We start from the raw sequence: 15,565 nt of genomic DNA on the forward strand, positions 1-15,565 counted from the left end.
GAGCTCTTCAGTAAGGCCATTCTACTGCCAATGTTTGTCTATGGAGATTGAATGGCTGCGTGCTTGATTTTATACACCTGTCAGCAACAGATGTGGCTGAAATAGCTGAATCCACAAATTTAAAGGGGTGTCCACATACTTTTGTATATATAGTGTATGTCCATGTGAAAGTTCCACAACAGTGCCCTAGTAGCCTAATGAACTAAGAAACACAATCTGATTTACATACCAACCTTCCCTCTGATCTTACTTCTTCAGGTACGTTCTCAGACCAACCAGGAGGTGACAGACCACAGTGTCCAGCTCCAGCCCAGGAGTAATGGCTCCCCCTACCACTGGTGCTGCTTCTCCCAACCCTCAGGTCAGAGAGAACCCCCCTCCCATGCAGGGCAGGACTCGCCGGGCCCGTGGAGGAGGAGGCCACAGCCGCCGCAGCCTCCTCCGCTTCAGTGTCATGCTAATGACGGTAAGACGCATGGTTACCAGTCACACCAGCGTGGTCAGACGCTTACTCCCCTTCCTGTCCTCCATGTGCTCTAGCCTGGAACGCATTGCCGTGGCAGCGGAGGGGTACACCACCACCAATACTCGCTCCACCAATGCAAATGCTCCCTCTATTGGGTCCTCCTCCACTCGTCCTGCCTCCACCACCCCAGCCACTGCTAGCAGTGCGCCCTCTAACCCAGCCAATCCACCCAGGGCACTCTCCACCACCACCTCTCAGATCCGCAGTCGTACTCGCACAACCGGCACCCGTCGATCACTCATCCGAGCCCGGACCAACCGCAGAATGGGCCTGTCTCGTATCATTGAGAGCCATCTGTCCAGACGAGGCTCCCTCCGTGAGAGGGACAGATGAGTACTAAGGAATGAGAGACTCAGATGGGGTTTCTGTTTGCTATGTTGCCTACCTTGTTTTTGGTGACCTGTTCCTTGGTTTGTTTTAATAAATGCCACCTATGAATGTAGATGGGTTTTGTTGGCCTGCTAGCATTGCTGGCTGCATGTACAGTTATCTGTGCCCAGTGATGTTTATTTTTTGTGAAATGTACAGATTCATTACCCTTACAGTACATTTAATTTTCATGTGGGTTCAAAGAGGTTCTACTCCATTTCCATTTCCTGGTGATATTTGAATTGATGGTGTTTTATAATGTTAGCTAAAATCAGTGTTTCCCTTAGCCTAATTAATAATTGCAGACTATTCCTCAATGGTTAATGATCTATCATTGTTTGGTCCAGTGAAAGCACTGACTCTGTATTTGGAGTAATACTATGTACTTCAAAGGCATTGGTTGTTATGATGCTGTGGCACTGGTTCTTTACAAATTACATTAGTGCTACTGTGCAAGCCAAGCACTGGCCCTCTAATAGTAATGGATTTTAATGCAGTGCTACAAGACTCTGACTCCTCTCTCATGTAGAAACTACTCTGCCCTCATCAGGTTTGATACCCATCATCTAACTATACCTATAAGGATGGTAACAATCGCTAATGGACAACATCACATGGTTATTTACTGAGCAATAACATTGCAAGAGATTGGGGAAGGTACCACACTGAGGAAAAGGATGGGAGAGAGCTTTTGTGTGGTGTAATTTTTCTAGCTTATTTTGTTATGCATCTGTCAATGTCAAAATGGGCATCAATATGATTTATAAACCAAAGAATTTGTATATTTACTACTATTGCATATCATATACTTGATTACTTTTGTTATATGTTTACTTGTTCATTTGTTTGTTCCTGACATCAAATAAAGATTTGAATTGATTTTGACAATGAGTTTTTAAGTGTTGTACATTCAGAGATGGTGACAACCAAAGTGTAGTGTTTTTTTCTTGCCACTAGATGGTGATAGTTCCTTTAATTTTATGACGTTTAGTGTTTCATCTGAGTAGTTCAACGAAGACAACTTTAATAGTCCTAGGTTGTCATCCTTTTAGACTGGAGTCAGAGGGAGCAAGCCAAAAATCTGTGCAGGCAGCAATGAGACATATACATACACACACACACAGCCATTTTGATTGTGCGGTTGTTGATAGATGAATGTGTTTAATCTTGGAGGTAGCCTATCGTAACACATTTTAAATATCAATATTTTCAATTTCCTGACTAAATCTGCAGTTGTATTTTCATAGCTGTACTCTGCTCTCTGGTTTTCAGAGATGAAAACCATCTCCACAATGTTAAATTGTCTTAGTTTAGAGCCAAGACAAAATCACTTGACACAAGTTTACTTTGAGCACATCTTTCCATTCCCATTGTCTCGTTCATGATGAACTTAGCAGAGATAATTCATAGTGCCAGTGCTCTTGTCTTTGGTGTGAGTATACTATGGGTGCATCCCAAATGGCACCCCATTCCTCTGATCAAAAGTAGTGTACTGTGTAGGGAATAGGGTTTCATTGAATCCATCTCACGAGAGGGCAGTAAAGTACAGTGAACAAATTACTTGTCAGGGGTCGTGCTGGGCTGTGTAGATGTATGGAGGCCATGCATTACTCACGAGACGTAAAGCATATCTTGAGCATAACAATGAGAGTTACTAGACAGCTATCGTACCACACTGAATGGCTCAATAATCAATGATGTCAGAACACTGCATCTTGACAGTTACACACGACTACACCAAATGCATGGATTCTATTATGTTGAGTCCTTAAAGGCCCAGTGCAGTCAAAAACATGATTTTTCTGTGTTTTATATTTATTTCCACACTACGAGGTTGGAATGATACTGTGAAAATGATAATACCCTTTTAGTGTAAGAGCTGTTTGAAAAGACCGGCTGAAATTTTGGCCTTCCATGGTGACATCGCCATGCAGTAAATTAAAGGTGCTACACATTGGATGTTTAAAACTGATTCCATTTTGCATTGTGTAATGATGGTGTTTCACAGTATTACTTACCCACCAGTGTTGTGATATGCTGTGATATTTGCCTGTTGTCAAACTGGGACCGCTGCTCTGACTTTGGCTGTACATTATTCGCTGGTAAAGTAGCTATTGGCAATGTCAGAGCTAGTAAGGGGAAAAGAGTCAAGTGCAAGTGTTAGTTCACAAAAGTATTTTTTTTTTTTTTTTTGGTGGGTGAGGAGGGATGCTATGGGATTAGATAAAATACTCTTTAAAAAGGTAGGGTTTCAGATGTTTTTGGAAGATGGACAGGGACTCTACTGCCCTAGTTTCAGGGGAAAGCTGGTTCCACCATTGGGGTGCCAGGACAGAGAAGAGCTTGGACTGGACTGAGAGGGAACTGCCCTCCCGTTGGGGTGGGAGGGCCAAGAGACCAGAGGTGGCAGAACAGAGTACTCGGGTTGGGGGTGTAGGGTTTGAGCAGAGCCTGAAGGTAGGGAGGGGCAGTTCCTCTTGCTGCTCCGTAGGCAAGTACCGTGGTTTGTAGTGGATATGAACTTCCAATGGAAGCTAGTGGAGTGTGCGGAGGAGCAGGGTGATATGGGAGAATTTGGGAAGGATAAACAACAAGGCGGGCTGCAGAGTTCTGGATAAGTTGCAGGGGTTTGATGGCACAAGCGAGAAGCCCAGCCGACAGCGAGTTGCAGTAGTCCAGATGGGAGTTGACAAGTGCCTGGATTAGGACCTGCACCACTTCCTGTGTGAGGTACGGTCGTACTCTACGGATGGTGTGGAGTATGAACACGCAGTAGCGAGTCACTGCGTTGATGTTTGCCGAGAACGACAGGGTGTTGTCCAGGGTCACTCCAAGGTTCTTTGCACTCTGGGAGGGGGACACTGTGTAGTTGTCAACTGTGATGGAGAGGTCTTGGAGTGGGCAGGCCTTCCCCAGGAGGAAGAGAAGCTCCGTCATGTCGAGGTTGAGCTTGAGGTGGTAGGTCGGCATCCAAGCTGAGATATCTGGCAGGCATGCAGAGATGTGTGTCGCCACCTGGGTTCAGAAGGAGAAAAGTAGTTGAGTGTCATCCGCATAGCAATGATTGGAAAGACCATGTGAGGATATGATGGAGCCGAGTGACTTGGTGTATAGAGAGGAGACAAGAGGCCCTAGAACCGAGCACTGGGGGACACCAGTAGTGAGAGTACGTGATGCAGACACAGATCCTCTCCACGTCACCTGGTAGGAGCAGCCTGCCAGGTGGGATGCAATCCAAGAGTGTGCAGAGCTTGAGACACCCAGCCCTGAGAGGGTGGAGAGGAGGATCTGATGGTTCACGGGTCGAAGGCAGCGGATAGATCTAGGAGCATGAGAACAGAGGAGAGAGAGTCAGCTTTGGGAGTGCGGAGACCATCCATGAGACAGAGAAGAGCAGTCTCGGTTGAGTGGCCCATCTTGAAGCCTGACTGGTTAGGGTCAAGAAGATTGTTCTAAGAGAAATAGCGAGAGAGTTGGTCAGAGACAGTCCTCCGTAAGTTTCATTTTCCTCCATTTTCGCTCAGCTGCCCGCAGCCCTGCTCTGTAAGCTCACAATAAGTCACTCAGCAACGGAGCACGAGGGGAGTGCCCAGCCGGCCAGGAGGAAAGGGGACAGTGCGAATCATAGGATGCGGAAAAGGAGGAGAGTAGGGTCGAAGAGGCAGAATCAGGAGACAGGAGGGAGAAGGATTTAGCAGAATGGAGAGATAATAGGATAAAGAGGAGAGAGCAGTGGTAGAGAGAGAGTGAGTGGAAGGGGACTGGAAAGGGTGAGGTCAAGAGGGGAAGAAAGAGTTGGAAAGAAATTAATAAAAGGCAGACTTCAGGAGGTTGAAGTCGCCCAGTACGAAGAGCGTTGAAGAACCCTCAGGAAATTAGCTTATCAAGGTGTCAAGCTCAGGTGGGCGATAGATGACAACAATGTTAAGCTTGAGTGGACAAGTAACAGTGACAGCATGGAATTCAAATGAGGAGATGGATAGGTAAGTGAGGGAGAAAATAAAAGTTTTGGATGGATTATGAATAGCAAACGGATTATCAATATCAAAATATTGTTACTCTAGCTATTTGTGCATGATTAATACCTGAAGTGTTGGATTGTTTCAGCTGGGTTCATTTCCTTTGCCCCAGTATAAAACACTCAACTGTTAGTAAGAGTGGAAAATCGAGGCCTTTGATTTGCTTTCAGGGGGCTTAATTCCACTCAATGAGAGGTTTTCAGTAACAGTGGAGGGTAGAAGTCTGTATCAAAGGTACCTCAGTTTTGTACACGGGTACTAATCCATGAGAAAGGGAAACCGGCTGGTTTAAAAGTGGAAGTCTATTTGTTGTGGGCGAGTGTTTGGCACGCTCTGCTACGAGGCTCCTGCTCCAAGGCAACTGGTCCTTTGACTATATACACTTTACACACGCATGAATAGGCAGACTCACATAAAAACACACACACTTGGCTGTGGCATTTGTAATGGGCTTTGACTTTACTGTCTTGTTAATGGCACCTATCAGGTTTAGTCCTGTTAGCTCTGTAAACTAACCACACAGGGTACAAGACACACACACACCTGTCTCTCCACCTCTCTATCTGTAGTAGTATCACATTGCATAGTCTAAAGTAGATCATCCAGACATTGTTGATGTGGTGATTGGTGTGTATCTGGTTTGTGTTTATAGCATAAAAATCTCTATGGTTTAGATTGGCAATTCTTCCAGAGAGAGGGAAAAGAAAGAGAAGAGACGTAATACAGAAACAAATTACTTCCATATTCTAAGAGCTTAACAATATTTAGGCCGTTTGACTTGCTTTTAGGCCAACTGAACTGTATTTCATGTTTAGGACAATATGCATCTTCTTATTTGCAACTTATTTGCATAAAGAGTCCCCTCATTCAGAAATGTCTGAATCAAAAGCAGGGTAAGACAACCCAATATCAGGACTCAAGGTAAGACCCAAAAGCATACACATCGAATTGACAATGGTTTAATCTTCCAACAGGGGTAGGCAATAGACAGGTCAAGGCAGGCAGGGGTCAGGAAAGCAGAGAGCGGCAACGGTACCAGACGACAGGCAGGCTCAGGGTCAGGGTAGGCAGAGGTCAACAATCCAGAGGTGGGGCAAAGTTACAGGTCAGCAGGCAGACTCAGGGGCAGGCAGAGTGGTCAGGCAGGCGGGCTCAGAGTCAGGACAGGCAAGGGTGAAAACCAGGAGGGAGAGAAAAAGAAAGACTGGGAAAAGCAGGAGCTGAAAACAAAAATGCTGGTTTACTTGACAAACAAGACGCACTGGCAACGGACAAACAGAGAACACTTGTTTAAATATACAGGGGATAATGGGGAAGATGGGCGACAACTGGAGGGGGGTGGAGACAATCACAAGGACAGTTGAAACAGGTCAGGGTGTGACACCCAATTGATACGCTGAGTTATTGACCTCTTGTTTCTCTGTACTGCCTCTCCACTTTTGTTAATCCACAGCAGTGTTACTCACAATTTTTTGTAAGGGGGCCACTTTGGGTTGAGACAATCATTCAGAGGGCCACACCGATCTTTAATTTATTGTACTTTTTCTTCCAATATTATCAATTATCAATTGTAAGCAAATTCAGAGCAATAGAGCACATGCAATTGATTTGATGTACAGCACATCACAAAAATATACATACACACATCAAATAGGCTACATCAGATGTATAAGACCCATATTAAGGGTTAGCTCAGTAGTTAGATGAGGAAAAATGTCCCTTCTGCTCCTTGACTGAATTCATTCAAAATGTATAGTCTGTTGTTGCTATCCTTGTGAGGAAATCCAATCAATCAAATGTATTTATGAAGCCCTTCTTACATCAGCTGATGTCACAAAGTGATGTACAGATACCCAGCCTAAAACCCCAAACAGCAAGCGATGCAGGTGTAGAGTCATGGTGGCTAGGAAAAACTCCCTAGAAAGGCCAGAACCTAGGAAGAAACCTAGAGAGGAACCAGGCTATGAGGGGTGGCCAGTTCTCTTCTGGCTGTGCCGGGTGGAGATTATGGCCAAGATCTTCAAATGTTCATAGATGACCAGCAGGGTCAAATAATAATAATCACAGTGGTTGTCGAGGGTGCAACAGGTCAGCACCTCAGGAGTAAATGTCAGTTGGCTTTTCATAGCCGATCATTCAAAATATCTCTACCGCTCCTGTTGTCTCTAGAGAGTTTAAAACAGCAGGTCTGGGACAGGTAGCACGTCCGGTGAACAGGTCAGGGTTCCATAGCCGCAGGCAGAACAGTTGAAACTGGAGCAGCAGCACGACCAGGTGGACTGGGGACAGCAAGGGGTCATCAGGCCAGGAAGTCCTGAGGCATGGTCCTAAGGTTCAGGCCCTCCGAGAGAGAGAAAGAAAGAAAGGAAGAGAGAAAGAGAGAAAGAAAGAGAGAAAAAGAGAAAAAGAGAGAGAATTAGAGAGAGCATACTTCAATTCCCACAGTACACCGGATAAGATTGGAGAAATACTCCAGATATAACAGACTGACCCTAGCCCCCCGACACATAAACTACTGCAGCATAAATAATGGAGAATGGATCCAGGTGTGCATTGGTCAGTCTGTTTCTCTGTTTTTGTTTCACAATGTTGATTGTTGAAAATGTTGCTTCACATGGATAAGTGCGGACAAAAAATGTCGTATTTTGCACACACTGCTTCAAAAGTGGATACTCTGTGTCTGACACAAGGCTCCAGAAATGGGTAACAGCTGATCTTAGTTCACCTTGCAATGTATCATTTGCCTGCAACTCCACTATCTCACTCTCTATTCCAGCAAGGTCAGTAGAGGGCTGTGATGACTGGGGTCAGAGATGACATTGGCACATAAAAGGGGTTCTCAATGAAGTTGAAAAACTCCTTGTACTCCATGATATCCTTGAATCTTGATTCAAACTTCAATTTCAACTTTTCCAACACACACAAATGCATCATAGCTAAAATGTTGCAGTATGTCTGGGTTGGATGTGGTGACTGCTCTGAGTTTTGGGAAATTAACAAACTGTCTGTCAGGTTTTAGCTTTCCCTTGGAGTTGGAGAGTCACCGTGTTCAGGTGGCAGCTGATGTCAGTTAAAAAAGCCAGCTTTAATATCCACTGTGGATCATCCAGCTCTGGCTCCTCTTTCCAAAACTCTGCCACGAGACAGCCATCTCACCTCACTGTGAAATATCAAGCCGCCGCTGTCTGGTATTCCTCCAGCAACTCCCAGGATTGCCGGTGATTCAGTGCCCTCGCAATAATAATGTTCACCACGCGCACAACTTGCTGCATCACATTCTGTAAGTAAGTCTTTGAGTTTAGCCTCAAGTGCTTCCTGGTGAATGATACAATGAAACATAACAAATTTGGGAATATCCTCTCTCTTTCTCATCAGGCCTATGAGTCCCTTCTCCTTCCCTCGCATGTTTGGGGCGCCGTCAGTGCACACAGATGCCAGATTTCACCAGTCAATATTATTATCAGCAAAAAATGTAACAAGGGCTTACAGAATATCCTTGTGTTTGTCCCTGAAGGGGCAGTAAACATAAAAGCTATTCTCTGAACGACTCATTTTGAGAGAAACGGACCCAAACACATAATTGGGCTATGTCACTTACATCAGTGCTTTCGTCAACCGCAATACTAAAACCCGGCACCATGGATATGTCAGTAATCAGTTGCTTACCGATGTCCTCACCGATGTCTTCTATGCGTCTGGTTATGGTCGAGTCTGAGAGTTGCAATCACTTAATTTGCTTTAAAATAGCGTCCTTGTTTGTGAAATCATCATACAATATTTTGGCTGAGGCCAAAAAACATTATTTGACAAACTCCGCATCTGTGAAGGCCTTCTTGTTTCTCTCGAGTATCCAAGCAATCTCATATGTTGCCTCTGTCGTTTTCTCTGCGACAGTGCTAGATCTGTCCATCATTTGTTGTTGTCCTTTGAGCTGTCCTTTCAGTTGCGCTATTTTGTTGTTTCTGAGGTTGCTTTGTGGCGGATATGTTTTGTCAAAGTGGGCATGATGTGACTGGAAATGTCGCTAAAAATGTTGTTGTTTAAAACAATTGACTGCCTTCTGGCAAATAAGACAGAGTGAGCTAGTCCCATCATGCAGTACAAAAAAATACTTGTCTGTCCATTTCTCTTGGAACTTTCTGTGTTCTTCTTGAATCGACCATATCCTTTTCTTAGCCATGTTAGCCACGTTAGCTACGTTAGCTAGCTGCATTTCCCCACCGCCATCTTCCTGATTTTCCTGGTTCTCCGGTGGTTGTTCGTTCATAGCTGTCACGTTGTTCTTCAGCTCTTCCCCCTCATTTTCATTGTCAATAGATTTACGTTTCTTTTTTACAATAAATCGATCCATGTCGACCAAACTGCAAAATTAGCTAGTCGCTGTAGCTGAGCACTTGCTTTCTATTTCGGCAAACGTTCTATTTCGGCCTTTCTGTTCAACAGCTGCACTATACTGCCATCTATCTGCTGCCCAGGGAACAATATATATATTCAATGAAGTGATTCAGGCCTGCATTAAACACATTGAATTGAAATTGTATCATTGTTATGTATTATGAATGGAAAATCGGAAAATCCCGCGAGCCGAAAATGAAGGGCTCGTTGGCCGCATTCGGCCTGCGGGCCGCGCAATGAGTACCACTGATCCACAGGGTCAGGCCTGATGATATTGAGAAGCTACACTGGTAGTGCACTACTGCCATTTGCAATTCAGATGGAAGGCTGAAGAAGAGGAGGGCGAGAGGAGGAGGGGGAAATTGGGAAAGGATGCGTGGGATAAAAAGGAAAGATATACAGTGCCTTCAGAAAGTATTCATACCCCTTGACTTATTCCACATTTTGTTGATTTAAATATAAAAAGTTTCAAACATCTACATACAATACAGCCGAAGAAACCTTTTTGAACCCTTTTTTCTAAGACTGTAGAGATGAGGTGCTGATTAAAAGGAGTCAATAATGTATATGCATGTAAGGTGGGACACTTGAAAAATAGGCAATAAAAGGGTTAACCTTGTCAGATTTGTTCAGTTCTGTGCCTTTTGCACTTTCCCAAAGAATTCCTGCAGCAAAACAGGAAACCACAGAGAGAACAGTTGGCAACCCTAATCTGGTCCAGATCCTTTGATAACTTTCTTCTCCTAAAACAATGCTGGTGAGGTTTCTGCTCAAATCAAGCTCGGTCAAAAAAACACACACACACACACACACACACACACACACACACACACACACACACACACACACACACACACACACACACACACACACACACACACACACACACACACACACACACAGTACTCTTACCCTAATACTTACCTTAACCCAAAAACCTAACCTTAACCCTAACCATAGCTCCTAACTCTAAATCTAACCCTAGTAACATAATTCTAACCCTAACACTAATTCTAACCTTAACCCTAAACCCCCTAGAAATAGCATTTGACCTCGTGGGGACTAACAAAATGTCCCCAGTTGGTGAAATGTTTGTCAGTTTACTATTCTTGTGGGGACTTCTGATCTTCACAAAAATAGTTAAACACGTCCACACACACACACACACACACACACACACACACACACACACACACACACACACACACACACACACACACACACACACACACACACACACACACACACACACACACACACACATATTTCAACCAAAAAATGTAATGTGACGAAATTGAATCAAAGTGGAAAACTGATTGGATTTGAGAAAAGTCATCAACAGAAGGGTTTTTCATAATTTTTTCATCCAACTTTTAACGTAAATCCAATGACGTGACATTTTTTGATGAATTCACGTTAGTTGACAACTCAACCAAATGTAAATCAAAACTAGATGTTGAATTGACATCTGTGCCCAGTGGGTTACCTTGGTAAAACAAAGGAGCTGCTTTGTTTCGTCGTCGGGCTAAATCCTCCCTCAGCAATTACCGTTCACCTTCCAAAGACCTTGAAGAGGAAGAAAGCGTTTAACAGGAGCAGCGAGGCCTGAGCGCATGGACACTCTACAGAAGACATCAAGCCTGGGGACAGTGTTCATACCCACTGATTAAGTCCCTGTAAAAAATGTGTTTCAGAAAAATACAGTCTTTTGTTGTGGGAACATGAGTCGGTTCCATTGTATTGTAAGACGTTGTTCAATAGCTTTGTAGTTATCAATTAGTTATACATTTTGTTGGGTCTTCTAAGTTGGTAGATTTTTTTTTATTTTGTACATCTGCACGACACAACATGGAAAAAAAACACAAATAACAAATGGAAGGTCCGAGGTAAGGATCTTCAACGACAGATGTGGTTTCCAAACATGGATCAGATCTAGATGTTTTTCTGTATATACAGTGCATTCGGAAAGTATTTAGACATCTTGACTTTTTCTACATTTTGTTACATTACAGCCTTATTCTAAAATGCATTAAATACCCCATAATGACAAAGCAAAAACAGGTTGATAGAATTTTTAAGAAATAAAAAACTGAAATATCACGTTTACATAAGTATTCATACTCTTTACTCAGTACTTTGTTGAAGCACCTTTGGCAGTGATGACAGCTTTGAGTCTTCTTGAGTATGACGCTACAAGCTTGGCACACCTGAATTTGGGGAGTTCTCCCATTATTCTCTTCAGATCCTCTCAAGCTCTGTCAGGTTGGATGGGGAGTGTCGCCGCACAGCTATTTTCAGCTCTCTCCAGAGATGTTTGATCGGGTTCAAGTCCGGGCTCTGGCTGGGCCACTCAAGGACATTCATAGACCCGAAGCTACTCCTGCATTGTCTTGGCATTGTGCTTAGGGTCATTGTCATGTTGGAAGGTAAACCTTCGCCCCCAGTCTGAGGTCCTGAGCGCTCTGTAAAACAGGTTTTCATCTCTGTACTCCATTCATCTTTCCCTCGATCCTGTCTCCCAGTTCCTGCCGCTGAAAAACATCCCCACAGCATGATGCTGCCACCACCATGCTTCACCGTAGGGATGGTGCCAGGTTTCCTCCAGATGTGACGCTTGGCATTCAGGCCAAAGAGTTTAATATTGATTTCACCAGACCAGAGAATCTTGTTTCTCATGGTCTGAGTCCTTTTGGTCCCTTTTGGCAAACTCCAAGTTGGCTGTCATGTGCCTTTTACTGAGGGGTGGCATCCGTCTGGCCACTCTACCATGAAGGCCTGATTGGTGGAGCGCTGCAGAGATGACTATCCTTCTGGATGTCACGTTCGTCATAGTAATCGGACCAAGGTGCAGCGTGGTAGGCGTACATACAGTATTTCGCTTTGTCATTATGCTGTATTGTGTGTAGATTGATGAGGGGGGGGGGGGGGGGGGGGACAATTGAATACATTTTAGAATAAGGCTGTAAAGTAACAAAATGTGGGAAAAGGGAAGGGGTCTAAATACTTTCCGAATGCACTGTATATTGCAGAGCTGTTCCCAATTCTCTGGAATAAATGTAACTTTTATGTTGTGTAAGAGTCATTTGGCCTACTTATGTTGTCTATAGTTTGTTTTTGTATTTGCCATGTAATTTGTATAGCAGAGGGCACTATATGATGTGTCATGGGCCATTGGTCACATGCACACAGGAAGTGGGAATGCACAGGTATGGAGAACCTACAGTTCTTACGGTTAGTGCAATATGGCACGTTCTTGGGTCCCTACCCAAAATCCTAACTCTAACCTTAACCCTACCCTTAACCCTAACCTTTACCTAACCCTAACCGTAACCCTTACCGTAACTGTTTTCAATTTCAACTTCAATGGGGTGATGTCAGAGTTGGACGTCCCAAGGAACCCGTTTAGACTTTTCTCAGTTCTTAACCTGCTCACCTTGGAACAACGATACGCGATTATGGTAATTGAATCTGCCTATATGAAAGTATTGCTATTGTTTTATCTTGCAGCTAATAAATGAGCAAAAGACCCAACCAAAGATGCACATTTGAAAGCAGTTGTGTTTCACATGCGTTTATGAACATCTGCAATCCCACCTGTGCTAGAGTGGCTTTCAGGAACCTTTGACTCGGTTAACCACAACAGTGGTATTTTCATCCTCCCACAGCTCATCTTCAAGCCAGGTGTGAGTTAATGAAATGGAAAAAGTACCTTTGTTGTCAGTTGTCCATATTCTCAGGTTGTTTGTTGTCATCTAGTCTCGCGTAGCCATACCTCGAAATCACGTTGTTGTCATGCCCCCGAGGCTAGTTGTCATTAAAAGCTAGAGTCTAAAGAGTGTGCTTTAGAAAATAATAGCGCTCCCTCTTTATCGTTTTTAGGCGGTGGGGTATATCACACGCACGCACGCACGCACGCACGCACGCACGCACGCACGCACGCACGCACGCACGCACGCACGCACGCACGCACACACACACACACACACACACACACACACACACACAAACACACACATAGGGAAGTGGATGTGCAAAAACATACAAGACACATACAATTCTGCTGCGGCATTGGCACGATTTTCCAGTGGCAGCTGGGCTGACTGTGGTGAACCCTGGGTAAAGGCCTCTCTCTCTGCTCTCTGGGGCTAATCACTCCAGTGTGTGTGTGAGGGGCATGCATGGAAACACACATGCGATAGAGACAGCCTTTACCTGTATTGAACCATCTTCCCTAGCCATGGAATCTCTTGGCTCTCTCTCCTCTACTGGATGTCCACAGAAAGCACTGATGTGTTTTGAATTGTCTGTGCAAATGTATTCTTGTTATCTCTGAAGTTCTTTTGTATTTGCAGACATCTCTATTTAAACCGATTAATATTGGACGGCCTACCTAGCTGACTATGATAGGCTGACTGCTGAAGAGAACATAAGAAAGTGAATGAATGAAGGAAGGAATACAGACCTTACTGTAGGAAGTGTCAAAACTGGCCTGTCTGCACATATGTTTTCAGTTACCAAGGGAAAATGATCCTGGCATGTGATGGTATTTACTCCATTCAGTAAACAAGGAGTTGGTAAGTTTGGATTTTTTATGGTGTGTGTGAGTGTGTCTGTCTCTGTGTGTATGTGCGTGTGTGTGTGTGTGTGTGTGTGTGTGTGCGTGTGTGTGCTTGCGTGTGTGCGTGCGTGCGTGTGTGAAAGCGTGTGTAGCCTACAGAACTGTTATTCATTAGCACTTTACAAAACAAATTACAAACAGACTCACATGCACACACATTTTGGTGATCCAAAATGCACAAACAACGTTCAGTATATCAGTACTACACAACTACAGGAAGCAATGTCTCATTTAGGGCTGGTAGCTAGCTTCCTCACGTGGAGTGTACATGGAAGGTCAAATACTCGCTTTGAGCTTTCCTGCCGTTTCAAAACAAATCTGTCATTTTACAACCACCGCTCCCCCATCTGGGGATCCTTGAAATCAAATCCAGCCGACCTCCTCAGCCTCTTAGGCTGTTACTTTATGAGTAACTGCAGATAGAGACGGCATCACCCAATTGAAAGAACTGTTGTTCTTACTCAAGTTTTACACGTTTCCTGATTGGAAAATGAGGATAGGCACTAAGGATAGTAAAAAACAGGTGGTAGTAAACCCACTCATCTGAAAGACATGAACGCTTCCAGAACCAGATTCAATCAAACCCGCATTGCTAGATTTATACAGTAACTCTTTTCTCCCTGGTCAAATACAATCACAGAATGGTCTTGGGCTCTGATGCTTTCACTTTCTTCGGAACAAAAAATCAAATCAAATTCTATTTGTCACATACACAGTTTACTGCAGGTACAAGAAGTGCAGTACATTAGTCAATAACAATAAAAACAATAAAAAATAGTGTAGTCAAAATTAACAAGTACTAGAAGTAATAAGAGAGGTAGTATGTAGTAATAATGGACTTTATTACACTGTATTTACAAATATATAGTAAAGTGACTTGGTCACGCAAAGGAATAAATAGTCAATCGAATAGAAGCGTGTGTCCAGGCAGTAGTACATTCCTGCGTAAACGTAGCATTGGCGGATTCGATTTAACTCGACTCTGACCATCTTATCCATTGAAAGACTGGTGCCCCATGTTGTTTACGTTAGGGGAAAAGGGAAGCTTCCAGAGATGAACGTCCAGACAGACTAACTGTAGGTCCAGTTATAGAGGAGGAGAAGAGAAAACAGGGAAAACTTCCCCTCCTGACCTCAATCCACACCGATCCATTATCCTGGCCTGGAGAGGGGGAAAGGAGAAATAGGTTAGCCTAGCCAGAGGGCACTCTAACCTCGGTAACCTCCAGCCACACCTGAGCTACACCCAAAGGCACTGGCCTGTCGGCAGTAGACATCTGCACTGAGGAGAAGGTCTGTCAGTAAGATCACATTAGACAGAGGAGAGACAAGGAACAGCTGTGACTGAGGATACACTAACTCGGACATGCGCGTGCGCACACACACTCATCTGCAGCTTTATTACCCAGAATCCTCTGCGGTTGCCAGCCTGCACTCCAATGTTCCGTCGGGCACATCAGCACCCAGCGCACGCTTGGAACGCTTCAAATCATCAGGAATTTCACCAACAGAAAACCTGCCTGGAATTCAGAAGAAGGCTGTGCATACATCTAATTGTAACGGGAGTTTTCCCACCTCTGCTCAACCGGCCTTTTCTGGATGCAACACTATTTCATCAAGACAGAAAATTAGCTCCAC

This window comes from Salvelinus namaycush, chromosome 1 (genome assembly GCF_016432855.1).
Source record: "Salvelinus namaycush isolate Seneca chromosome 1, SaNama_1.0, whole genome shotgun sequence".
Taxonomy (NCBI): domain Eukaryota; kingdom Metazoa; phylum Chordata; class Actinopteri; order Salmoniformes; family Salmonidae; genus Salvelinus; species Salvelinus namaycush.